General features: G+C 39.0%; 1 pseudogene across 1 annotated transcript in view; it reads right to left on the bottom strand.

The window, feature by feature from the left end:
• The window catches only part of LOC149148105 (tRNA-splicing endonuclease subunit Sen2-1-like), a 188,828-nt pseudogene extending 164,487 nt beyond the window's left edge, over window positions 1-24,341 (bottom strand). The window contains exon 1 of the transcript XR_016263089.1: window positions 23,678-24,341. The product of XR_016263089.1 is annotated as a tRNA-splicing endonuclease subunit Sen2-1-like (transcript). The remainder of the gene's footprint in view (window positions 1-23,677) is intronic.
• Window positions 24,342-27,349: the final 3,008 nt, after the last annotated feature.

Genomic DNA, 27,349 nt, shown 5'->3' with positions numbered 1-27,349 from the left:
TGGGCATGTGAGCCTACATTACAAAACTGGCTGACCTTGCACATATAATTTATTAAGAATAATAAATTCAAAATATAAGTTCTGCTCATCGGATTAAGACTATTTTTATATGGATTTTACACCTCTCAGAAAGAGGAATCCAACAAAAATATTAGCCTCTTAATCTAAGCATCAGAACATGGAGTTTGGACCTAGTTGTCCAATTTTAACGTCAAAGCAAAGAAGATTATCAGAGATTCCATTGACAAGCATTTGGTGGCCTACATCTCCGTTTTGAGCACCTCCAAGGAGATCTACGACAGATTGGTAAGCATGTTCAAGGTTAGTGATGCAAATCAATTTTGTTTCTCAAAAATAAGTTGAAGGATATTAAGAAGGGCAAGGACGAGGATATTCAATCCTACTTCTTAAGGATCACTAGGATCAAGAATGATCTACTTTCGATTGGAGAGGCCATTCATGACCGGGAACTTACTATCACTACCCTTGGAGGACTCCCACCCGAGTGGTATATATTTAGAACCACTATTCTCAATAATGATCGAATTCTGGGATTTGAAGAATTGATGTCGAGATGCATTCAAGAAGAGACAATAATGGTGGAGCAAGAAATGCCTTCAAATAGAGGCAACCCCACTGCTTTCTTCGCTCATGCCAAAAGGAGAAATGATGCAGGGTCTAGAAGTCATTTCAATGGAAAGACGGGATCTAAGGGTGGAAGGAAGGGCAAGTGCTTTGTTTGCAATAAGTTTGGCCACTATGCGAGGGAGTGTCCAAATAGAAAAGACACATCACATGATGATGATCACAATCACTTCAGGGCAACTTCAATAACCGCAATCAAAGGAATGGCAGGTTCAATGGCAAAGGAAAAAGGAATGCGGGACATCAAGGAAATGGTCAACCCTCCAAGAAAGCAAGGAACTCCAAGTATGAAGAATCAAATGTTGTTAACAATAAGCAAAAGGAATACTATCTTATATCGGCCCTCTCCACTACCTCTCCTCCAGACACTTTGGGGAATTGGCTAATTGATAGTGGTGCCTCAAGGCACTTCATCGGGTACAAGGAAGCTCTCTCTAATCTAATAGAGAAGGAGACAAATTTGGAGATTATTCTTGGAGACAATGCCACCTATCCCGTAAAGGGCATAGGGAATGTTACCCTTCAATTAAATCAGGGTAACACGATTCATTTACAAGAAGTTCTATATGTACTTGATCTCAAGAAGAACCTAGTGTCCATTTCGACAATGGAAGACAAAGGTTACAAGGTGGCATTCATCGATGGAAAGGTACGCGTTTGGAAAAGGAATTTTAAAGATGCTTTTACTCTTGGGTTCCGGGTTGACACTTTGTATCAAGTTGGAGGAAGTCCATTGGGAGCCATGTCTTGCGACACATCTCTACAATCTGAACTATGGCACCGGAGGTTTGCCCATCTTCATTATAAGGCTCTTCCCGATGTGAGGCAGATGGTGACAAGTATGTCCGAGTTCAAAGTAGAGCATGAAAGTATATGTCCGGGATGTGTAAAGGGAAAATTTACAAGGGGACCATTCCCCTCAAGTAATAGCAAGACCACTGATATATTGCAGTTGATCCACTCCGACATATCTAGTATGATGCCCGTAAACTCTTTGGGAGGATACTTATATTATCTCACTTTTACAGATGATTATTCTCGCAAGACTTGGATCTACTTCTTGAAAAAGAAGGATGGAGTGTTCACCTGGTTCCGTCACTTCAAAGCCATGATCGAAAATCAATCCGAGAAGAGAATCAAGATATTGAGGACTGATAATGGAACCGAGTATGAATCCAATGAATACCATGACTATTGCAAAGAAGTTGGCATTAAGAGGGAGAGCACAACACCATACACTCTCGAGCAGAATGGTGTGGCTGAAAGGAAGAATCGTACGATTATGGAAACTATTCGTGCATTGCTTCATGATCAAAGGCTTCCGAAGTTTCTATGGGCCGAAGTTGCGAATACCGTCGTATATGTTCAAAACCGATGCCCTCATCAAGCATTGGACTCCAAGACTCCCGAAGAAATGTTCACTGGTAAGAAACCCGATGTCTCTCATTTTAGAATTTTTGGAAGTCCCATATACTTTCATGTACCGAAAGAGAAAAGAAGCAAATTGGGTGCATCTGGAAAGAAAGGAATCTTTGTGGGCTATAGCGAAAATTCTAAGGGCTATAGAATTTATGTGGCTGGTCAAAGGGAAGTTGAGATAAGTCATGATGTCACCTTTGACGAAGATATGGCTCTTAGCAAGGTTGACAACCTTCCTATACCAAGGAAGGATAAAGAAGCTGACACCGGAAAGCAGGATGAAAAAGAAGATGAAACGATGTCGGATGTTGATGAACCTATGGATCCTATTGATCCTCCTCCTCAAGAGCCCTCCTCCTCCAAGAGGAGGCCCTCATGGCTTAGGGAGACTCTCGAAGATGCCGAGAGACATATTGCACCAAGGGGGACTTTCCGTGAAAGCAAGAAGTCGACCAGGTATCAGGGATACTTGACCATTATGAGCACTATCATTCAAAATGAGCCTACATCATTCGAAGAAGCCGTGAAGCATCAAGTATGGAAGGATGCTATGAATGAAGAATACGAGTCCATTATGAAGAATGATGTCTGGGATGTGGTCCCTAGACCCCAGGACAAATCGGTTGTCACCTCTAAATGGCTTTACAAAATCAAGCATGGAGCTGATGGGAGTGCAGAAAAGTACAAGGCTCACTTTGTTGCTCGAGGCTTCTCTCAAAAGGAAGGTGTAGATTACGATGAGATATTTGCACCTGTTTCCCAATACACCACCATCCGCTCAATCATAGCCCTTGCCACTTCGTAAGGATGGAACCTACATCAAATGGATGTCAAGACCACTTTGTTGCATGGTTCAATTAAAGAGGAACTCTATGTGGAACAACCCGAGGCGTTTGAGATTCATGATCAGGAATCTCATGTATGCAGGTTGAAGAAAGCTCTCTATGGGTTGAAGCAAGCACCCTGGGTTTGGTATGAAAGGATTGATAGCTATCTGATGAAGCTGCGATTCACTAGGAGTGAATCTGATCCGAACCTTTACTTTAAGGTTGAAGGTGATAGACCTATCATGCTGGTGCTTTATGTGGATGACCTCTTTCTGACTGGTGCAGACCCTCTCATTCACAAATGTAAGTTGAAGTTGGCTTCCAAATTTGAGATGAAGGATCTAGGACTGATGCACTACTTCCTAGGGTTGGAGGTCTGGCAAAATCCAAGAGAAACTTTCCTATCTCAAGGAAAATATGTTGTGAAGATATTGGAAAGATTTGGGATGGTGGACTGCAAACCCGTGGCTACCCCAATGGAGCTTAACTTTAAGAAGTTATGTTGTAGTGCTGCCGAACATGAATTGGGAAATGCTTCTTAGTATCGTCAACTCATAGGAGCATTGATGTTCTTGGTGAACTCCCATCCGGATATATGTTTTGCAGTTAACACGTTGAGCCAATATATGGTTGACCCTCATCACACACATTGGATTGGTGCCAAGAATCTTCTGAGATATCTTCAAAGCACAATCACTCATGGACTGAGATATACTGTCGGAGATGTGAGGTTGCATGGTTATTCTGATGTTGATTGTACAGGCAGTGTGGTGGATCGCAAGAGCACTTCTGGGTGTTGTTTCTCTTTGGGTTTTGCTTCGATATCCTGGATGAGCACGAAGTAGAAGTCGATTGCTTTGAGCACTGCTGAGGCCGAATACATAGTTGTGAGCATGGCCTCGTGTGAAGTTGTCTGGTTGAGGAAGCTCTTCTGTGAGTTGTTTGGACATGTGTTGGATACCACCGTGATCCTCTACGACAACCATAGTGGGATCCGATTATCAGAGAACACCATATTTCATGATCACTCCAACCACATCGATATCAGGTACCACTTTATCCGAGATATGGTACAATGAGGAGCAATAAGGCTCCATCACATTGGGACTGATGAGCAAGTCGTCGACATTCTAACAAAGCCCCTGGGAAAGGTCAAATTCTTGACTTTCCAAGAACGACTAGGAGTCATGGAGAGACCCTCTTATGAGGGTCCTGTATGATATGGACATTGAGCTCTGGGAGCTCCGGGGGGCTTGGGGTACTTCTTGGAGCGATGAGCAACCATAGGGTGAGTGGTTCAGCCTTCCCCTAATGGTTTGTTGTGTACAGGGTGAGTGGTTCAGCCTTCCCCTGTGATAACCCATGGCAACATGTAGGCAGAATGAGTGGTACATTCTCCGGCTGAGACATCCTACCCATGCAGTCTGGGACTCATGGGAAGTACCTCTCATCTAGCCAATGAGTAGGGAAATGAGGATAGGGACCTACCAATGGACGCATCGTGTACTACCGCACTCCCTATGCTAGGATGATATTGATCTGGGATCAATTGGAACTGACTTCAAGTCAGTAAGAGTCGTATGAGACACACTCTTTTATCTGGGACTGACTTCGGGTCAGTAGAGAATGGTATGATACATTTTCGATCACTTCTTCTTCTTCATAGTTAAACAGAGCAGTGCATTGATGGCAGAGATAGTAACGACTGACAGACGGATTAGCAGATGGAGTTCTCCCTAGTTGAGAGGAAGTGTTAAAATTCGCAACTAGGGCCAAACTCCATATGGGTCGCCTTATTTATGGCAACTGATATTTTTCTTGGATTCCTCTCTCCGAGAGGTGTAGGATTGATCTAAAGATCATCCAATTCCGACATGTATATATGGAGATATGAATTTATTTATATTATTGACAATTTGTCAAGGTCAGCCAGCAAGCAAAACAGTGATTTTCACCCCCAACTTAACCTCAACGTTGCATATAAAAGGAGGAGACCTCATGGCATTATTTCACCATCTCATCCTCACATCCTTCTCTCTCCTCTCTTGTTTGGGTACGCATACATAGAGCAGCTTCTCTCACATATGTGAAAGGAAGGACACTATTTTCTACAGGGTTGCGTTGACCGAGTTTGACCAAAGCTACAGGAAGGCTATTTGGACAACGTTGACCAGCGTTGACTCTTATTTGATTGCGGATTGGGTTAGGCTGCCTCTCCTTGGCAGGCCGCAATTCTGGACAACCACTTTGACCCTACTTTGATACTGCGTTGACCAGCATTGACTGTGTTAGGGCTGGCCGCAAGCTTGACTGCAGTTGACCTATGTTTGACTGGGATTTTCAAATTGTTTTGGGCTGATACTTCTTGCTGTTGGAGGCCGAGTTGACTGAGCTTTGACCAAGCTTGATTGGAGGTCAAATCTGACCTATTTGACCAGTTTTGACTTTGCTGGTTAGGGTTTGTTGTTGCTGTCATAAAATATCAGATTTGTATATTTGTACTATCTCTCTCTCTGCTGAACTATTGAAGATTATAAGAAGAATTGATCAAGGGTTTCCCCACACTGGGGTTTTTCCCTAGCTGGTAACACATCTTATGTCCTCTTGTCTTGACTTGTCTTCTACTATTTATGTTTATGTTCTATCTGCATTTTACTATCACGCTGATGTGATTGCTAAACTGGAAATTGATATTGGGATAATAAGAAATTGAAGTAAATTGCTCTTAAGCATAGAACATACCAAAATTAACATATATACACATAATCACAAAGGTACATGGAAGATCTCAAACCACATCATCTATGAAGAAGTTTAGGCATTGCAATGCCATGGACTAGATTCCTGACCAGGGCGATCTATCCATTGGTCTCTCAACAATTTAGGCACCGCAATGCCATGGACTAGATCTCTAACCAGGGAAATCTATCTAGGTGGGACTAAGATGGACTCAAGCTTTCAGCCTCTCTAAGTACCATCAGGCTTACTTGCTAACCATCAACCCAAAAATCCAGGTGTGTATCCAAAACAGAGCTCAATAACCAACACCACCTTTCCAACTTTGGGACCCAGACATCAACACAAAGTGCCAACCAGATGTCTTCCTAGGCAATGCTTCACTCATAAAGCCTTAACACCCCTTGATCCAGTAGATCAAGGACCACAAATCTCTCTCGATCAAACTGATCGGTAACCAATGTTCTATCAAAAACCTTCGAGATATTTACCTGTACAAACACAACCCCAATCAATAATATACTTCTGCATGTACATAATCAAATACAAACCTCCAGGGTCGTTCTAGATGTTGCTTCTCAACTTAGTAGGACTATCAACCGAATCTTTGATAGAAGATTCCTCAATCATATATTTTCCTTTCCTACTTCTCATGCAGCAACATATCCTCCGAAGTTCATTCTTCAATCAAAACGAAGTTATGTCCTCCCTCTTAACCAGGAAGCACTTCTTCATCCAGACTCCCTCTTAATCTTAGGGAGATCTCTTTTATGTAGGCTTCCTCCGGGAGATCAACTTCTTCTTTTCGAAATCGGAGAATCTTTCGCAGCTTCCAACCATTTCATCAGAGTTATTAACATCCTCATCATGCTTGACACATCGAGCATCTTCACCAAGTTGAAGATTGTGTACATACACAACTTAGATAGCAAGTACAAACAAATCTATAGAAGCATGAAATTAGCCATATCAGAATCACGGAAGCATTTCAACTTTATACATATCAAATACCCAGACTTAATTACACACAAGAGACATATACTCTTCAACATCTTGCTAGGGACTTTGTCATAAACCCTAGACTATTTCACAACAACTTTCATTCTATCTAGGGTTTCAATGTTTCTTCCCAAGGTATGACATACCTTACTTCAACATATAGCAAACCCTAGAAACAATTCAAACAAATATAAAGCATCTAACAACCTTTCAAAATTCATATGTTAGACTTCTCACTAGGGTTTCATACAAATCCTAGATTTCATACAAAAGAATCAATCAAAGTCAATCACAGCGTAGTCATTAACATGACCAACTTCCACTAGGGTTAGTTGCAAACCCTAGATTTCTAATCAACCATCAAATCCAACCAAAACTCAAATTTCAACAAAGCTCAAATCTCAAATCTCAAATTATCATATTGTCATCATTCATCAGAGGTTTTTACTTCTACTAAGGTTCAACTCCAAAACCCTAGAATTCCATTTTCACAATCTCAACAATCATTAAATAAATAGATCTCAGATTGTTATATCACACATACTAGACAATGTAACTACTACTAGGATTTAGTTGCAAACCCTAGATTTCCAAATATCATCATCCTAGAATCTCAGACAAGGACTTCCATTAAATCCTAAGACTTATGACCATCAATAACTAGGTCAACACACATATCTAGGAATTCATAATCATACATAAGCATATCATATGTCCAACAACATTAATACATCTGACCTAGACCAAGCTAGGGTTTCGACCAAAAGGACATATCTATATATACCTAGGGTTTCATCATCATGCAAAGGCATTTCATATCATGTGTTAGTCAAACCCAACTTCACAAATATCAATAGAAGTTAGACATATAACGAAACACACACACATACCAAGGAGATCACTTATAAGACATTATAAGGGTCTTGCTTACACATTCCACCAAACCCTAATGAGTTAGGATTTCAATGTAGAACCATAGCAAACCCAACATTACCAAAATTTCCAAGGTTTGGGATTTTAGACCTTATCATTCAACCCTAACAAGTTAGGTTTTCATGATCATACCAAAATCCCAAACATGACATTTTCAATAAAAACATCAAATAGTGTTTCACAATATCCCTAAGTAGCGTAGGGTTTCATACATTCAGATTAGCATACCCTTAGGATAGGGTTTTCTAGAACCTATCTAGGGTTCTACAAAATCAGTTAAGAATATGAGTGGGGTGGGTAGATTTATTAAGAGATGAATCACCCAAAACAAGAATCATTATGATTCAAGATAGCTAGACATAACGATGTTAGTAATGTAATGCAAACTTCAAAAATAAGATAAAGAGAATTTTATAAGATATATAGACATACCTGGAGGTGGAGATGTTTCTTGACAAACCTGGTAAGGATTCCTTGAAGTGTTTTCTTTGTACTAGGCCAAGATCCTGTAATACATACTTACAAGCAAACCATGTGATACCAAGGATGTGATTTAATTTCTCTCAATCAAGGACTTTTGCTTGGAATCCTAGATTACTTGTAAATCCTAGAGGGAGAGGATTAAGGTTCTAAGAGTACATTCTTAATCTTAGACTAGATAGAAACAAGGATTATATGAACCATAATAGAAATTCAAATGCTTATATACATACCTTGTGATTTCATACCTTTAATTTGATAACTTGTAGTACCAATACTTACTTGGTTCCAACTTCCTTGTAATCAGATCCTCTTCAAGCTGGTTCCTTGAACTGTCAATTTCGATTTCCATAGACTTCGGATTCTTTATGTGATGACCAAGTTTTCTTCATGTGGAAGCATAATAGCAAACTGTGAGAGCATGACACCAAACTTGTGGATGCATAGAAATCATCTTTCCATCAAGTCCGAGATCTTTGTCATTGTGGAGGCATCGAAACTATCTTTGTCTCACTGTAGGAGCCTCGAAACTTCCTCTCTGTGGAGGTACTGAACTGTGGAAATACCAAATCCTTGTAATAGCATTAATGTTATGTATTTAGAGCTTCTCACTGTGATGGAACTGAACCCTTATCATTGTAGAGGTATTGTGACATTCTCTTTGTAATAGTATTGAACCTTTCTTACTATGATAGAACCGAGTCTCATATACTGTATTAAATTGAAATAACACCGAGTCTATGTTCATATGGTGACTGAGATGACACCGAGACCTTTCTTTTGCTTGTGATTATACCGAGAGTACTCCTGAGATATCCGAATTTTTCTCATTTGTGTAACAGCACTTAAACCAATTTACTGTAGTCTGTAATAATCTTAGAGATTCGAACTTCTGTGGTAGCACCGAGATCATCATTAGTTTCATTAGCCCAGAACTGCCTTAGACCAATACCATAACTCCGATACCATGTTGGAAAATCGATATAGATGGCAGTTAAATGATTTTCCTCTTAATGACATTAACTTGTTATGTTTTCTTTATTAGTATTAGGTTTCTTAATTATACTTTCTTATCATCAAGATTAATGTCAAGCAACAAATAGAAGAGAACACAAGATATAGGCACGTTGCCGGGGAAAAGCCCCCTCAAGGGGAAAACCTAGTCACAAAATTCTTCTTTCAGTAGATTCAAAAGATGAGATGACCAAGACCCTTTCAATCTAGACCCAAGACATCCTCCATCAAGTCATCCTTGTAACTGTGAGAGCACTGAATTCTTATCACTATGATAATAACGAAATCATCTCACTGTGAGACCTTGTCACTATGGCAGCACCGAAATCTTCTTCACTGCTTCTAGACCTTGACATTATAGCCACACCAAAAACCATCTAGCAATAGCACTGAATTGTGCCTAGACCGAGCTCCATTGTAACACCGAAACATCCTCTCTATAATCCGAACTATGATGTTACCGAACTTGTCATCAAGAATAAGCCCTCACTTTGTTATCACATTGAATCATTCTTCGTTGTATCTGCACTGAAGTTCGCACCATCATATTGTGATATCTGGACTATAATATCCAAACTGTGATAGATATTCGAACTATGATACCCATCAGAGATATATGTGAGTTAGTTATGATCCGTGGAGCGAAGTATAGGCGGGTATATATAGTAGTATGACCATACTAAATAAGCTGACATGAACCATGAAGAGATTTAACTTTATTGTAGGCCGACATAAATCATTTTATGACACTGTTTTCTTTGAGGACGACTTGTAGGAGTCGTTGAGGACATTGATTTGATGATAACCTTATTGAAGCCAATAGAAGGAGACCTGATGGAGGATGCTTTGACCAATAAACAAATTGACTTTGACCCATATAAATAATCCTAAAGCCTACAATGGAGGCTTGACCTATACATTTGACCCAAGCATGAAACCCATGCTTTAACAAGTCAAATAAAATAATAATAAAATTCTTTTCACTTTCTTTTGACAAAATAATTACATTTTTGGCACAAGTATAATAATGAAAACCGAACCTCGTTACATTTTCTAACAAAATCGTCTACCACTCATCTTTTAGCTCAATTCTTAATCATATACAGAAAAGAAATGTGGGGCTACCATGATTGTGGTTGAGTCCAATTGGATGGAATTTGTTGAGAGATTTTGTTAGCTATAGCATTCCTTGGGTGAGCAAGCGCTGATAAAAATATATAGTCGAAGAAAAAACCTATCAGATATGAACTAGATTTTGAGGGTGCAAAAGCTAATAATCCTATGTATCGAAAAGGTGAAAAAAACCACAATAATGCAATCAGCACCAATGCAAGTTTCAATTCCAAAGAGGGTTTTAGTCAAAGATTTATATGACAAGTCACGTTGCTCATGCTCTTGTAGTTATCAAAGTATAAGTATAAATCATTTACAATCTAGTGGATACTGACAATGGTGATGTCTTCACTAAAGAAGAATAGACTCTACGTTTTAAGAAGCCCACACTTTGAAGATAAGAAAGATCTAGTGTGTATAAAGCTCAATATGGAGAGCTACCTAGATAGTTCGAAAGTTAGATCATGGGAATTATACCCTCACAAGGGTAATGAGAAAACTAGAGAGAGCACTATGAATGTTGCTCTATATTGATGGTTTTCCAATAATTTAGGCGTTTCAGAGGGTGAAATATGAGAATTCTGAGAATTTGACTTGGAAGATGTTACTGCCTAAAATAACATTTAAGTGGAAAAGCCAACCCATGGATGCCACCTTGGGGTAATGGATGGGATTTGTATCATTGTCACCTCAACACAACTTCTCCTTCACTTTTGGCCAGGTTTCAAGAGGCCAAGGGAGGTATCCCTTTTGTACACAATTGAGAACAAAAAAGCCCAAGTAAAACTTATTTTATGATTTAGTAAATGAATGCCAAGATTTTATTTAATAAATGAATCCCACAAAAATATAACTCAATGAAACTTAGAAGATCCAATATCTTAGTGATGCAATGCTTCAAGATGATCAACTTTGATAGAACAAGCACAAATCACAACAATCGACTTAGATGCTAGATGAAGTTAAAAATATGTGGACTGTACTTCAAATCTGATTTATTATGTGTGCAAGAAAAAATTTCAGATTTGCGAGTTACTTATTATCATCGCAAGTTAATGATAAACCTTGAAGAAATAGACTAGCAATGACTTGGTGAATGTAACTTGCAATACATCCAAATTGTGCCTTAGAGAACAACTTCAAGTCAAAGATAAACACGAGATGTAATCTTGGAGTTAGAACAGAAATTGACCTTCGTGTGATGTTAAGAGCAATTTGTGGTCAAGTAAGTACAATTCCAAGGTGTAACTTGGCTTGCCAGATCAGTTTTAGTTACTTATGCAAGTTCCAGATTTGTAATTATAGGTAAACCAAGCCAAGAAAGTAAATAAGCACTTTAAACAAGGAGAGTAGGGTTGAATTATTAATTAGGAGCTTAATATATTCAAGAAAAACATCCAATATGCTTGAGAGGAGTGCGAAACAATGATTGTCACTGTGCAATAGAATAGACTTGAATTAAGAGGGAAAAATCAGATTTACTTCCGTCATGCATGCAACAAAGAAAAGGAAAATTCACAACTAAAAATTAGAATAAAACTTTGAAAGCTCACTTCTAGCTTGTGAAATATTAATCAAGTCTATGTTAAAAACTTCAATAAATGAAATAGCACAAGACTTGAGCTTATGTAAATCTATTATCTGATTTTATCTCTTTTTATTGTAACTCCCAGATTTACATAAATACCATCACTAGCCCAAAGAATGAAGAATAAACTTAGAATTACTATACGTAGGGCTAATTTTATGATTAGCATTTCAAGATGATAGCCTTAAAATCAAAACTTGATTGAAAATAAGCTATGTTGCATGGGGCCCCGTCCCCCTAAAAAAATCCGTGTACCTGCGTCCCCACGTTACAGGGACTTGTGGACACTTAGGAAACGTCCCCAAATTGTTGAGGACTCGAGGACTTCCTTGCCATCACCAAGAAATTCTGGGCAGATTTTAGGGACATTCTAGACATATTTGATATTTTAAGGACGTACTAGAAAGATTTTGGGGATTTTCTGGGCAGATTTCAGGGATAATATGGGCATATAACTTTAGTTTTGACAATCATGGACATTGATGATTGGACAATATGATCACTTTTCCCATCCATTATTTTTGTATTGCACTGAATCTAAATATGTTGTACAAGTTGCAGCTCAAAACATGGGTTTTGTATGATGATGGGTTTCAATTGGGTTTCTAGTAATTTAAATATTGTATTTTCAACATCAAAATTACAATAAGCAAAGCCTCTATGTCAGTGAAGCACCACCCATATAAGACCCGCGGGTCTTGACGGGTTCTATAGCGAGCCAGGTCACTCGCATAGAACCCGCGCTTAAGACCCGGACTCGGCGGGTATCTTATTAAACCTGGCTACCCGCAGATTTGCCATAAGACCCGCATCAAACCCTTATAAGACCCGTCAACCCTCAAAAGGCAATTTTCTTTTCTTTTCTTTTTTGGAAATGAGGTGGAGGGAAAGGGAAATTGGAGGGAATAAAATGCTTTATAAGCACCTCTCTCCCTTCCATTTGTCATTCACTTGTCATTTGAGTGTTTGGCTACTTTCTATGAGTATTGAATGACTCCATTGCACAGTGAAGGAGCTCTTGGAGGAGGCTAAAGAAGGCTTCATCAGATCAGACCTAGCTTCAGGTAGGCTTCATGAACCTTGTTTGAATGTTTTCCATGTAAATTGTTTTAATTTTTTTGTATTCATTTAGTTTTTTTTTTTTGTTTTCAAATTTCTTTTAAGTTTGCAAATCATTTTGGCCTTGTGGCTGAGTTTCTCAGCCACACAAGTTGTGTGGCTGAGAACTTATGTGGCTAAGAAACTCAGCCTCAAGCCCAAAAAGAGTTACAAACTTTAAAAAAAAATTCAAAACCAAAAAAATATCAATTAAATTAAAAAATAAATAAAAAATTTAAAATTTAAAATTTAAAAAAAAAAGGAAAAAAAAAAAAAATATATATATATATATATATATATATATCTTCCAAATTCTGTCACCATGCCACCAAAGGGTTCTAGAAAGTCTCGTGATCCGGCATGGCCACATGGTCAACGAATCATTGTCGGTAATGACCACCATTTCAAGTGCAATTATTGCAAAGCCACAATGCATGCAGGCATAAACATCCTAAAATACCACCTAGCTAGAATTCCTAGGAATGGTGTGGGATGTTGTCAAAATTGCCCTGATGAAGTCACTACTGAAATGGCAATTGTTTTGGAAGTCATCAAAGATTAAAGTTCTAAGAGGGAAAAAAGGAAGGATGAGATTGCTGGGATAGGTAGATCTTCATCTCAGAGTGAAACACAGATTCAAAGTCCAGGTATTGGTAGCTCATCTTCAAGTGTTGTGGCAAACAAGAATATAACCTCTTCTTTCTTCAGTCCTCGTACAACTCCAAGATCTCAACCAACCTTGGATAATTTTAATGAAAAGAAGAGGAAGGAGGCAGATATGGCAGTGAGGAGGTTTTGGTACCATAACAGTCTTTCATTCAACTATGCAAAGTCTTATTTTTATCAACCCATGGTGGATGCCATTGCAAGTGTTGGCCCTGGATACAAAGACCCATCTTATAATGCACTTAGGGAGAAAGAGCTAGATGAGGAGCTTGAGTGTGTCAAGGAACAATTGGAGAGCATTAAAAGCTCATGGAAATTTACAGGTTGTACAATTATGTCTGATGGGTGGACAAATCAGAGGGGTAGAACAATAATAAATTTTGTTGTAGCTTGCCCTAAAGGAACCATGTTCCTAAAATCTATTGATGCATTTGCAAATGTAAAAGATGCACATTTGATTTTTACATTGTTGGCTGATGTGGTGGAGGAAGTTGGGGTTGCAAATGTTGTCCAAGTAATCACAGACAATGCAGCAAATTATGTGGCAGCTGGAAGGTTGCTTTGTGCCAAATATCCCACCATTTTTTGGACTCCATGCGCTGCCCATTGCATAGACTTGATACTAGAGGACATTGGGAAGTTGGAGTGGGTGCAAGATGTTGTGCAAGAATGCAAGCAAATTACCAAGTATATTTATAATCATGCTTGGGTGTTGAACCTTATGAGGGAATTCACAAAAGGTGAGCTTAGTCGCCCAACTATCACACAGTTTGCTACAAACTTTTTTTCCCTCCAAAGCCTTTTGTATGAGTACCAAGCTTTGAGAAGAATGTTTTGTAGCCAGCAATGGGTATTTTGGAAAGATAGCACAAAACCAGAAGCATTGTCTGTGAAAGCATTTGTCTTTGGTGATAGTTTGTGGGACAAAGTCACTGAGATTGTCAGCTTCACTGAGCCCCTTGTGAAAGTCTTGAGATTGATGGATGGAGAGAAACTTGCAATGGGATATATTTATGAGGGCATGGACAGGGCCAAAGAGGCCATTAAGACTTTCTATAAGGGAAATGAATCTAATTATCTCCCTATATGGCAAATTATTGATTCCAGGTGGGACAGGCAACTACATTCACTGTTGCATGCAACAGGAGCATATCTCAATCCGAGCTTATTCTAAAATGAGGGGTCTAGCATTCAAAGAGATCCCGAGGTGATGAGAGGTGTCATGATGTGCATTGAGAAGGTGTTCCTCGATCGAGATATTCAAGACAAAATCAACATACAACGACATATGTACAAGGAAGCATCTGGCATGTTTGGATTCAAGTTTCAACTCAAGCCAACGTCTTAAGGACAAGAAAATGCCTTGTAAATGCAAATTGTTAGAACTTAGCTTGTAATTTTGCTAGTTCTCTTTTATATGTTTGGCATTGCAAACTGATAATCTTTGTTGTTATTTTTTTACAGCTCATTGGTGGATAGATTGTGGCACTGAGGCACCACAATTACAAGAATTCACCATCAGGGTTCTGAGTCAACCTACAGTGCTTCTTCTTGTGAATGCAATTGGTCAATGTTTGAGCACATCCACAACAAAAAGAGAAACAAGTTGGAGCATGAGAGGTTGGAGAAGTTGGTTTTCATCTACTACAACCTTCAAATGCTCACAAAACAAGTGCAACCAAAGGATACATGTTAATGCCCTTATGACACTTGTTAGTGCATTAACAAAGAGTGTGCAAGCAGCTACTTTCCTCTAGACACCAGGCACACACCATTGACAATGATCGGAACAAGCCACGAGAGAGGTGTCGAGGAAAGTATGTGCACCTATAATAACCCCATAAATCTATAAAGTGGCAATCAGTGTGCACTGTGATCCAGTTAGCTTCTGTCATGTGATGAAAATCACAAGGTGAAACCTAATGCAATATGAGGCGTAACAGACTATAAAGCATATGTTTGGGAACTGCCAAGTTTGCAGAGTATTCTAGGAATAGATTGCATCTGAGAATATAATTTTTTTGTTGGCCCTCTTCATTGGAAAGGAGTCATTTCAAGAGGCGACTAGAATATCATAACATAAAAGGGGGCCATGTGGAACACCCTACTTAGTAACAAATCAATACATCAATTGTGTCACCACAACACTAATACCATACAAAGAGTCCTCTAATATAATCCATGGTGCATCCATAATCAGTCACTGGAAACCAGAATGTGCTCTAAAGGCATTAACAAAGAGTGTGCAAGCAGCGATTTTCCTCTACACACTAGGCATACACCATTGACAGTGATCGGAACAAGCCACGAGAGAGGTGCCAAGGAAAGTATGTGCACCCATAACAACTCCATAAATCTATAAAGTGACAATCAGTGTGATCCACTGAGCTTTTGTCATGTGATGAAAATCACAAGGTGAAACCTAATGCAATATGAGGCGTAACAAGCTATAAAGCATGTGTTTGGGAACTGCAAAGTTTCCAGAGTATTCTAGGAGTGGATTTAAGAATATATTTTTTTGTTGGCCCTATTCATTGGAAAGGAGTCATTTTAGGAGACAAGTAAACGTTCAAAGAATGTGGAAGAGGAATACGGAACAACATAATGTTGGAATTTGACAACTAATTGTGTAAATATGTGTAAAAAAAAATTGTATTTACTGCCAAGTTGGTTTTATACTGAAACAACAGTTACGTAACGAAGGAGGCTCTTATATAATGATGAATGCCCAAACTATTGTAAGTGTGGAGAATAATTGTTGATTTAATAGAAAATCCAATTCCTTGCCCTGTGGATGTTTCCTTGACACACTGTCAAGGTTTTACCACGTAAAAACATTGTGTTTTTTACTTGTGCCTTTGCATTCAGTTTCATTCAGTTTCATTTATACATTTATTGTTTAATTAATTGCTTGGCCAACAATTAGTATCAAAGCTATTGAGTTGAGTTGAGAAAACTGGGGAGCCCCCGAAAAGAGACGCTGCATAAGAAAGGGTGAAAGAGAGACGTTGCATGAAAATTGGGAGCCCTCGAAGACGCTGCGTGGTATCAAAGGAAGGCTGGGTCATTTACCACCAAACTTTTCCTGAACTTTAGCTTTGAGTACAGCAACAAAGATTTTATCTGTTGTGGAAGACTGAACAGAATAAGTGTCCAGATGGAGGCTGCTCAATCTCTGCATTATATCGAGAAGCACGCCATGTTTGCAGGGGCATTGTATTTCCACCAAAACAGCATCGTCTTCGATGACTGAAACTGAAACATCCAAATTTGTCGCTATTGCTGCCAATGTGCATGATCCTTTCTTATAGAAGTCGTTCAGCTTTCGCTTAGATTCCAACCTGGGCAAGGGTCTTTGAACACAGTGAGGAAGTCGAGAAGCTCGTTTGCAGTCTAAGCCAAGCAAGATTGAAGGGAACAGGGTTCATTCCCGTCATTTCTTGTTTAAGCTGCCAGTCCAACAAGGAGCAGTCACTGAAGGAAAAGAAATCATTGTGTTCTTTTGGAAAAACCTGTATATTGAAGCTGTGCACACTGGAGGGAGAGAAGCCACGTTGGAAAGAAGCCTGCAGAGGTGAAATCGTGTTGCTGCTGGAGAGAGATGCCGCCACTTGCAACCGTTGGCCCCCTGTCCCTACATACAGATCACTAAGAATTCACATAAAGCCCGAATTTGAAGTGAGGAGGAGAAGCGCAGAGGAAAGCCTTCAATCAGAAGTCTGGGTATTTATTCAAATTATTTCTTCAAAAAAATTTTGAAGATCTGTTGAGCCGTCTGAAGTTTTAAATACATAAATTTCTGAGTATTTGAGGAAATCTCAGGGTTTGAAGTCTGTGAAGTAAATTAAATAAAAGAAGCGGAATTTGTGAATTTTTTTTCAGAAAAGGGTTTCATTGATTTCCAGAAAAGGATTTTATTTCATTGAAGGGTTTCATTGAAGAACAGAGGAAAGGGAATTCTTTCAGAAAAACTATTGTAGGTTTTTTAAGTCAATTTGAAAAAAAAAATTGGGAAAGTAAAACTCTGAATTTTGTTGGGGAGTTTGTGAAATTTTTTTCAGAAAATTGAAGTAGGAAAAATTAAAAAAAAACTTGGAAAACCCTTGTTGGAAGAAGACAAATCAAATTTTTTTTGTTGAAAGATTGAAACCCTAGGAGGAAAGAAATGGTCAAGATAACAAATGCAAAGTTCGAGGTGGAGAAATTCACCGGCAAGAACAACTTTGCCCTATGGAAACTGAAAATTTGCTGGTGCAACAAGGGTTGCAGAAAGCATTAGACGGGGCAAATAAGAAACCTGCTAGCATGACAGATTCGGACTAGGAGGACTTGGATGCCCGATCTCTCAGTACCATCAGGTTATGCCTGGCGGATGAAGTTCTCTTCAAGAGTACAACTGCAAGTTTATGGGAAAAACTGGAAAAACTATATATGACAAAATCGTTAACCAATAGAATTTATTTGAAAAGACAATTGTACAGTCTACAGATGAAGGAGGGTACAAAAGTTGCAGAACATTTAAATATTTTTAATACACTTATATGTCAATTATCAGATATGGAAGTTAAAATTCAGGAAGAAGACAAAGCTATAACCTTGTTGTGTTCTCTTCCCGAGTCGTGGGACCACTTCGTAACTTCAATCAGTTTGAGCACTGCTGATTCTTTGAAATTTGAATCAGTTGTGGGAGCTCTCTTGTCTGAAGAAGTACGAAGGAAATCCAGTACTGAAACAGCTGCACCAGAAGCCATGATAGCCAAAGGACGGTCAAAGGAAAGAGGAGAAAAAACAAGGGGATCTTCCAAATCAAAATCAAATGGAAATAAGTGTAAGGCAAAATGTTGGCACTGCAATAAAATTGGACACCTTAAGAAAGACTGTTGGAAATGAAAAGAGTCTGATAACCCAAAGAAGGAAGCAAATCAGGTTGATTCAGGTATGATAGACGAAGTTTTATCTGCTGAAGAATTATGTATGATAGATGAAACTTTACCTGTATGTAATGTCTCTCAGGATTTTGAAAGTTGGCTATTAGACTCTAGTGCTTCTCATCACATGTGTCCACACAGAAATTGGTTTACTTCATATGAAGATGTAAATGGTAGTTCTGTGTTTATGGGTAATAATGTATCATGTCAGACTGTTGGGATGGGAAATATCAGGATTAAAATGTATGATAACACAATTAGAACATTAACTAGTGTTAGACATGTACCTGAATTGAAGAAAAAATTGATTTCTTTGGGAGTGTTGGATTCGGATGGTTATAAGTTTACAGGTCAGAATGGAGTGTTGAAAGTCTCTAAAGGTGCCCTAGTTGTTATGAAAGCAGAAAAGGTCGGAAATCTTTACAAACTCAAAGGAAGTACTCAGGTCAGTGAAGCAGCGATTGTGTCAGAGAAAGAAGAAGAAGGTACTCGCCTATGGCATCAGCGATTGGGTCACATGAGCGAGAAAGGTCTTCAGGTACTGATGAAACGTAAATCACTTCCTGTTTTGAAATCCTTGAAGTTGGATTTTTGTAAACATTGTGTGTATGGAAAACAGTGTAAATAGAGATTTAAAACTGGAAGTCATAATAGTAAAGAAATTTTGGACTATATTCATTCTGATCTGTGGGGACCATCTCCTGTTGTATCATATGGAGGTGCTTTATATTTTTTAACGTTTATTGATGATTTCTCCCGTAAAGTTTGGGTCTTTATGTTGAAAAAGAAAGTTGATGTATTCAATGTCTTTAAACAATTTAAAGCAATGATAGAAAAAAGAACATGCAAATCAATTAAATGTTTAAGAACTGACAATGGTGGTGAATTTACTTCTCTAGAATTTGAACAATACTGTAAGGATGAAGGAATTGTTAGACACAAAACTGTTGTTTATACTCCTCAGCAAAATGGTGTTGCTAAACGTATGAATCGGACTCTTATGGAAAGAGCCAAAAGCATGATTAGCAATGCTAATCTGCAAAAGGAGTTGTGGGCAGAAGCAGTATCCACTGCTTGTTATTTAGTTAACAGGTCACCTTCAGTAGCAATTAATTGTAAAATTCCTGAAGAAGTTTGGTCAGGTCAGTCTTGTGATTATTCACATTTAAGGATATTTGGTTGTGATGCCTATGCTCTTATTCCTAAAAATCAGCGTTCAAAATTAGATCCAAAATCGAAATGTTATGTCTTTGTTGGGTATGACTATGCGATGAAAGGATACAGCCTACAGGTTGATGTAACATTTGATGAATCTTCTCTTTTAAAATCAAATGTTGAAAGAATTGAACAGGAACAAGTATCGCCAAATCAACAAATTCAGTTGGAGGCTAGACCTTTTTTTGAAAGTCGAAAAGAAGGAGAGACTTCTAGAGGAAAAGGTGATGAAGATACAAAGGAAACTGTTGAAGTTTCTGAACCAATTCAACAACCAATCACTCTAAGAAGGTCTACAAGGGAAAGAAAAACTCCCAAAAGGTATGAAGATTTTGCTTCATCTTTTGCTTTGATTATTGAAGATGGGGAACCTTCTTGTTATCAGGAAGCAGTAGATGATACGAATAGCAAAAAATGGAAAACGGCTATGGAAGAAGAAATGGATTCCTTAGCCAAGAACAATACCTGGGATCTTGTAGAACTTCCTGAAGGGAGAAGTGTTGTTGGATGCAAATGGGTCTTCAAATTGAAACGGAAAGTTGATGGAAGTATTGAAAGGTATAAGGCGAGACTGGTAGCAAAAGGGTATTCTCAAGTTGAAGGTATTGACTTTCATGAGATTTTTTCACCAATTGTAAAACTTGTTTCTATTCGTACTGTGTTGGCACTAACTGCATTACTTAACCTTGAGTTAGAACAGTTAGATGTTAAAACATCTTTTCTACATGGTGATTTGGATGAAGAGATATATATGGAACAGCCAGAAGGTTTTGTACAAGGTCGCAGCAGAAGATTAGTTTGCAAGCTCAGGAAATCATTGTATGGCCTGAGGTAGTCTCCTAGGCAATGGTACAAGAAGTTTGACTCCTTCATGGTGAGCCAAAACTTTATTAGAAGTGAGTATGATCATTGTGTATACTTCAAGAGTTTCAGTGGCATATTCATTATCTTAGTTTTGTATGTTGACGATATGCTTATTGCAAGCAAAAGCATGGAAGAGATCAACAGGTTAAAGGCTTAGCTCTCTAGGATGTTTGATATGAAGGATCTTGGAGCAGCAAAACATATCTTGGGCATGGAGATACACAGAGACAAGAAAAATGGTAATCTTTGGTTATCACAGCAGAAGTATGTGGAAAGAGTACTTGAAAAGTTCTATATGAACAGTGTGAAACCTGTTAATGTTCCATTAGCTTCCCATTTTAAGCTTTCTTCGGTTTTGAGTCCTAGAACTGATGAAGAAAAGCAGTATATGTCTCATGTACCATATGCAAATGTTGTAGGCAACTTAATGTATACGATGGTATCTCCCGGATGCGGGTGTTTATGACGCGTGAGGGGCATGTGGCTCGTCACATGGGCAGCTGTCAGCCCGGACGAGCCACGCCATACCAGTACGCAGGCTCCTTAAATTCGCCGGAAGGTGAAGCAATGGGGTCGAAAGGTAAGGTTCAGACGCCATTTTTCGCGGAGGGTGATGTCGTTGGAATGTCCAGTCCAGTGCAGGCGCCATTCAATGCGCTGCAGCATTCGAGGAATATGGATGTTATTAAGTTTGAATCCCAAACCACTCTTCCGCATTCCTTCAAGCAATTTGAGTGGGTGTTGGCAGAGGCAGAACATTCTCTGGCCCGGTGTAAGGTTTCTCAGGGGAATTCTGTTTTGGGAGGCAATTGTTGGATGACCAGAGAACGGCTCAGGATGAGCAGCCGCAGAGGAGGTTCAAGGGGTCGTTCAGCCTCTCAGAGGCCTGACATTTCGCCTTCCTCTTCAGTGGAGATCACCTCAGAGCAAAATAGGCCTCCGAGCAGGCTTGCCGGACGCAGCAATGTAAGAGGCAGCGGTGGAATTCAGGAGTGCGGTCACACGGAACACCCGGCCATTCGATACCGAATCCCCTGCACGTTGGCGAACAATACCCTCATCGTTTCGGTCACCGTGGAGCATTGCAGCAATTTACGGGGGCGTCTGGAAGATCTGACGGTGCCGAGGGTTGATATGGAAGCTCCCAATGTCGACTTCAGGCGACCAATTCAGGAGGATGATGCCGGCCCTAGTGAACCTGTTCAGCGGAGTTTGCGCTCGGACGCGGAAGATTCGAAGAAGCTTAAGGGTCCAGCAATGGACGAGCCTCATACCACGGATGAAGACTAACTTTGCAGACGCTCTGTCTTCGCGGCAAGGAACGCATCTCTCTGTCTATTTCATTTTGCTCACTTTGTATGTTTGTTACTGGGTTTATGTCTACCGTGACGGTCCATATCACCACAGTGTCAGTCTACATGTCCACAGTGTTGAATTATGTATCCACCGTGTCGAATTATGTATCCACCGTGTTGAATTATGTATCCACTGTGTCAACCCATATGTCCACCATGTTATTTCTAAATGTCGGTTATGTCAGAAGGAAGGTAAACTGGTCTCTCTCAGTGCCAGTTTTGCTATGATTGGTAATTCATGGGGAAAATCTCTCTGAAGGAACAGGGCCTCGGCCCAGATGTAAATTTTTGCTGTAATTTTGGCATTTTTGTAATATAATTAGCTCAGTTTTATCGAGAAAAAAAAATGTATACGATGGTATCTACAATCCCTGACATTTCACATGCAGTTGGAGTTGTCAGCAGGTTCATGGAAAATCCAGGTGAAAAACATTGGCGATCAGTGAAATGGGTGCTTCGATATCTAAGAGGCACAAGTGACCATTGCATCATCTTTAATGGTAGTGAAGGATCAGTCTGCTGATATGTAGATGTTGATTATGTAGGTGATTTGGACAAAAGGAGATCTACTACAGGTTATGTCTTTACTCTTGCAGGTGGAGCAATTAGTTGGATGTCAAAGCTTCAAGAAACAGTTGCATTGTCCACTACCGAAGCAGAATATATAGCTGCTTCAGATGCCAGTAAAGAAGCAATCTGGTTAAAGGGTCTACTTGATGAGATTGGAAGGACACAAGAGAGAGTGAATGTACTATGTGACAATCAGAGTGCTATTCATTTAGCTACAAATCCAGCTTATCACAGCAAGACCAAGCACATTGATGTAAGGTATCATTTTCTGAGACATGTGATCGATGGCGGAAAAGTAGCTCTTAAGAAGGTCCATACACAGGAAAATTGTGCAGACATATTTACGAAGCCAGTTACAGTAGAGAAGTTGCGATGGTGTTTAGCTTCTCTTGGCTTGCAGAAGAGATGATGAATGGGCATGGGCAAGGGATTAGGAAAATTGTTGTCAAGGTGGAGTTTGTTGGAATTTGACAACTAATTGTGTAAATATGTGTAAAAATTGTATTTACTGCCAAGTTGGTTTTATACCAAAACAACAGTTATGTAACGGAGGAGGCTCTTATAAAATGATGAATGCCCGAACTATTGTAAGTGTGGAGAATAATTGTTGATTTAATAGAAAATCCAATCCCTTGCCCCGTGGATGTTTCCTTGACACCCTGTCAAGGTTTTACCATGTAAAAACATTGTGTTTTTTACTTGTGCCTTTGCATTCAGTTTCATTTATACATTTCTTGTTTAATTAACTGCTTGGCCAACACATAAGGTTGACAAGAATCTTCATTTTATGGAAATAGAGATGCCAACCTAGTTCCAAATTTGAACGAGACTGCAGTGTCTAAGGAAGAATTGGCATTTTCTGTGAGGATGTAGAGTCTCTTGACATTACAGCTAAGGTCGATATGCTAGCACATCTTGCCTGTGTAGGGAAGAGTGATCTGTAGTTCATGACCCAGATAATTGATGTACTCTTTTATTGTTCAGAAATGTTATATAAGATGCACTTTCACAAAATATTATATGTAATTGCCTATAGAAAATAAAGAAAATGTTAAAATATGAGCATTGTCTTCGGGACTTCCTTTGTTGATTCAGTATCTTCACCCTTGGAGAGGATTAAGATGAAACGAACAAAGCCTAAATTAATTTTATGTTCTAATAAACTAAAAATAAATACTGATAGAATGAAATTAACTTGAACATTTCTTCGTGAGATCTAAAACTGACCTTTTAAAGAACATGAAGATGTCGGAGGAGCAGTAATTATGGGTCGTCCAAAACAGGCACGATTTAGCAGCTTTGTTAGATCCGATCATGCTTGTATAAGCACAGCAGAACCAGAGAGCAACCCACAAGTCTGAGACTGTTCCAAAGAAGATTGAAGTTGATATATTATTTTAGACATGGGATCTGCATCAGCAATAGCTGCTGCATCTCTGCTTTTCCATCTTACCCCGCCTCTATCCATTGAATTTGTGAGAGGCTATTATTAAGATGCCGCAAATATGTGTATATTTGCCCTGTCCTCCTATAGCTTCCTTAGCTTCTCCACCCACCTTATGTGTCCCCGCTTCTGCAAACCCCATTCACATCCATTGGGCCACTCCTACCCTCCCACTAGTGAACCCACCTGATCATATAACCCTATGTTGCGCATTTATTATTCGCGTGCCCTCTGGAAGAACACCGACCATTAATCCCACATTACTCGAAACTCTCCACTGCTCCCTCGATGCTCAAGACTCCCCACCTCCACTGCTCCCTCGATGTTGTGCAGCAGCAACCCCCGCTGTTATATCACTAAACCTCTCATGGATAATATGGACTCCATTGTAGTATATCACATCTCCATATCTATTGGCTCCATTTTGTATGACAATGCCTCCTTTTAAACGAGCAGTGTATGCAGGTTGGTAACGTTGATTAAGAATCAGTTAGTTTTCTATATTAATTTTTTTTTTTGCGAATCTCAATGTTGTTGTACACTGTTAAATGAAATCATTTCGGCATTTTCTCTTTTGTTTTTTTTTTTTAAGATTGTACTTGGAAATTGGAATTTATATTTTTATTTCCATTTTTTTTTAGGATTGTACTCAAATTGGAATTTATTTATTTTTTAAAGTCAGTAGAGATTCATTATATTACTAAATAAACAGAGATTATAAAAATAATAATTGGCCTTTAAGTTTGGAAACTATATAAAGAAGATTGGCTAGATCATATATTTAATTATGTGGTAAGATTACTATTATGTATGGATTTATTTATCTAAATAATTTTACAGTTTGGATCTTCACATTTAAATTTAACAAAAGAACTACAATATTCCTTATAGAAACATAACAGGAAACTAAATAAAAGATTGTTCCATGACCTTGATCTATTAATACTAGGATTCCCCGAGCACACTCTTATTTGCTTAGAGTTGTTGTTGTCGTCGGTTTGGTTAAAATTAACTAGAAAAATTACTCTAGAAAAAGCCATTTTGTCTATAAATTAAACTATGCTATTTAAAAATATATTTTAAGAAATTAAAATTTACAATTTGGCTCAAATTTGCATTTCCACATTCTAGTTAAGAACACAAAAACAACTAATAGTTACACTCCATCATATTTATATCAATTTTAGAAAACACATTATTAACTAAATAGTCTAGATTCATCTTAATTTTGGATTTATCAACTAAGGTGCAAACCTCTTAAATCTCTCATAATGCAAACATTTTTTTCTAGTGTAAAACTTCAAGAAAGGTTTGCACCTCTAGATGCTTGATCTCTCTATGCTTCATAAATTTGAAGTTAAAGATGGATCTAGGTTAGTTTAGTTATTAATTTTATTTTTTATTTTATGTTTATTTTTCTTAATATTATTTCATGTTTATTTTTATTTTTATTTAATTTTATGCAGTCAAAATATTTTAAGTAATAATTATATTTTAATTTTTATATTTACTTTTATATAATTTGACATAGCATAACACCAACCTAGATCCATCTTAACTCCAGATCCATAAAGCAATAAGGGGTTTAAATCTCTCAAGGTGCAAATCTCTTTTTTGAGTGCAAAACTTGAGGAAAGGTTTGGTCCTCGAGAGATTTGATCTCTTTTTGCACTTATATATCCGGAGTTAAGATGGATCTAGGTTGGTTTAATTATTAATAATTATAACTATTTTTAATTTTTTAATGTAATTTCACTAGGTCAAAATGTTTTAATTAATAGTTATAATAATAATCTTCTTTTTAATTTGTTACCTCCATTAGGGTTTAGCTATTGTGTGCGCTCGCGGGCTGCCTTTGGCTGCGTTAGGGCTGTGCCTCCTTCGCCATGGATGAGCTGGGCTCGTCCCAGGCTCCTCCCATCTCCCGATCGTCCTCCCTTTCTGCTGAAGATGTTGCATTCAAGACCCTTTTGGCTTTGCTGCCAGTCAAGAAAAAATCGAATGCTTCTAAGTTTGTCAAAAAACTAGAAAATATTCTGGTGGTTTCCCTTCCTCCGGAGGGGCCGATTAAGGTAGCTTTGTCACTGGCGGAGAGGGCCCTGGTAGGATAGTTCACTAGACTTTGGCCTTCTCCCAAAGCCACGGAAGCCTGGATCTGTAGGAATTGGAGGCCGTTAATCAAGCAAAGTGTCACCTCGTACTTTCTAGGGCGAGGCTATTTTCTGTTCGAGTTTATTTCAAAAGAAGACAAGGATCTAATCTTCAGGAATGGGCCATATTTTATGGGCCCTTAAGGTCTCTATTTGAACAGATGGACTCCCGACTTTGACCCAACTGAAGACGTTCTGTCGGAAATTCCAGTGTGGGTAAGGCTTTTGAACCTTCTTGTGCACTACTGGAACTGGGATTCCCTCAAACATATAGGCAATGCGCTGGGCAAATTCATAGATTGTGCAAGTACTAAGGACCAATACGACTGCGCTAGGATTTGTGTTGAAGTGGATCTAGAAGTGGAGCTGCCGGAGGCCATAAAGATAAATGTAGGGAGTTGGACTCATGTGCAAAAACTCGACTATGAGCAACTTCCATTCAAGTGCCGCAAGTGTCAGGAATATGGACATTTCGCCAAGAACTGTACCAAAAATGAAGAGGTGGTGCAAGGTAAGGAAGAAGGTTGGAAGCAGGTCAAAAGAACAAGGACTAACCCCAAGCCCTCAAACCCTCCTGGAGCAGCAAAGGGAAAAGGGAAACAGCTTCCTTCTAGTAGCCAAGGATAGCAGAATACACATCCAAAGGCCCAAGAGAGTGCGTTCGAACCCCTTTCCTCAGCCTCAGTTGAAGAGCAAGAAACAGGACAATAGTAGAAGGAGGCAAATGAGAAAGAGGTCCCCAAAAACTCTAGGCAAGGTGAGAGTGCAGCAGTAAGCCCTAAGGGAAAGGCTACAGAGATGGAAGAGGAAGAACAAGATTTGGAAGAATCTGAGGAGGAAGGAGAAATAGGCGACTCTCAAACATTGTCCCGCAGATCGACAAGAGGAAGGAAATATGACTGGAAAAAAGAGAGCAAGAAACATATAAAGACAAGCTCCAAGGCAGTCAACCAACATTGGAGAAGCTTCTAGCAAAAACACCAAAGGTTACAAGAAGTCAGGGACAGGGCCCCAAAGGGGCTACCCAATCTCAGAAAGGTAAATAATGAATGTTGTCTCCTGGAATTGCAGGGGGTTGGGGAACAAGCAAAAAGAAGAAGCTATGTGAAGCTTGATTAGGATAGAAACCCCAGATATCCTATTGATCCAGGAGACCAAATTGGAGGAGAAGATCTTCCTCCGCATAAGCAGGAATCTTTGGAGGAAAAGTGGAGGGTAGGTTGTCTCAACCCGAGGAGAATCGGGAGGGCTGGGAGCTCTCTAGAATGAAGCCAAGTTGGAATTGGTCAATGGAAAAAAAAACAC

The sequence above is a fragment of the Pinus tabuliformis genome, chromosome 9, assembly GCF_031772625.1.
Source record: "Pinus tabuliformis cultivar Carrire ecotype Pingquan chromosome 9, CPIR1, whole genome shotgun sequence".
Taxonomy (NCBI): domain Eukaryota; kingdom Viridiplantae; phylum Streptophyta; class Pinopsida; order Pinales; family Pinaceae; genus Pinus; species Pinus tabuliformis.
This window is presented reverse-complemented; position numbering and strand designations above follow the sequence as displayed.